We start from the raw sequence: 1,698 nt of genomic DNA, 5'->3' as shown, positions 1-1,698 counted from the left end.
CTAAATTATACTATAAAATTTTTTTACTAAACAATTTTGCTCTACAATTTTTTTACAATAATTTTTTTTTTATGATTTTTATTGACATTTAAAGATGATAAAAAAACGTGCAAAACAAAATTAAAAATCGTCGGTTTACAGTCCRGTGGAGTGTCCTGTCAACCACCTCGAAAAAAGTGGTTTTGAGAAAAATTCGTTTAAATTTTTACGTTAACGTTTACCCCTTGTAACGATCCTAAAACGGCTATCTTTTTAGCGATTTTGAATTATGAAATATAATATAAAATTAAAATTTTTTTAAATTTGTAGACTAGAATACCCCGTTGAAATGTGTATAGAGTTTCCAACTTTTCATACATACAAAAATCGAGTCTTTGATTAAAAGCGCTTTTGACACTATATTCTTCGTAGAAAAAAATTTTTTTTTGACTAAATGAAATGCGAAGCTTTAWGCCGCAATTTTATTCACAGTGCTATTTTCTCCTCAGTTTCCTAGACATATGAACATAAGCAAATATTTCTATATACATACATACATTCGGTCGATTTGCCTACTGTTTATTTGCTTCACATTTCGAAAATTAACATTTTTTTCTATTTTTAATAACTTCAAAAACATTTATTTTGAAAAAATAATTCGTAAACAGTGCCTTAGATTGATTGAAGTAGGATGAGCGCAACAGCATACACACAACCGCAATGAACAAGAAATGATAGAGAGAGAAAGAGAGTGTGTTAGCGCTAACATGAGAGCAATATGAAAATGCAGCTGCAAAGTCAGAAAAACTGCAACTAACTTAWTTACCTATTTGAAAGAGAGTTTCAATTTTAACAATCTAACGAATTACATTTTCAAGCGAAAGAAAACAAAAAAAAAATTTTTTTTTACTCTAAACTAAATCCAAACAACAACCAATCAAGCGTTATGATTTGTACTGCGTCCAACAAAAATATATATAAATCTATTTTCATACGATCTATTAACTAGCATACTTTTTCACATATACTATATATAATATACCCTATTTAACTATGAGAACATTATACACTAACATTCCTGAAATCTAATTTGCTTCGAAACGAAAATTTTGCTAAAAAAACTATACCTAAACTAAAGATTAATTATAAAACATGTATTATTACTAAAGCGAGCGAAACGAACGTATACTAAACTGTAACTAGTTTAAAAAATGAATTATATGAGTATTTAATTACGGAAAGAAACGAAGGTGTCGAACGAAATTTATATAGAAACATATACACACATATGTTTGTCGAAGCTTCCAAGCTGGTTTAGTGTTAGAACTCATTGCTAGCAAATCACTTTATCCATACCCAAGTGCATATATACCAATTTACTTAAGCACACACAGACGTACACACACAAGCAAACAAATGCAACGCTGCATTTTAAGTATATTTACATACAAACCAATGTTCGTGCATATAAAATCACTGTAACACCAACCAAAATGCATTTATTGTAATCATTTGCTAATATGAAATAAAATAAATAGCAACAACAATAAYAACAACATATTTATTGTACTGAATAAAATTGAATATATGATTAACTTTTGATAAGAAAATACTTTTTGTTGGYTTTAATTTTAGCTTGAGAAGCATTAAGGCGAGGTGAATTAATGAGTCATGAGGGAGGGTTGAAATTTTTAATTTTTACTTAATTTTAAGAATTTT

Source organism: Bactrocera latifrons, unplaced genomic scaffold (assembly GCF_001853355.1).
Source record: "Bactrocera latifrons isolate USDA-ARS-PBARC rearing strain unplaced genomic scaffold, ASM185335v1 scaffold_397, whole genome shotgun sequence".
Taxonomy (NCBI): domain Eukaryota; kingdom Metazoa; phylum Arthropoda; class Insecta; order Diptera; family Tephritidae; genus Bactrocera; species Bactrocera latifrons.
The sequence above is the reverse complement of the archived record's forward strand: the minus strand, read 5'-3'. Positions refer to the sequence as shown.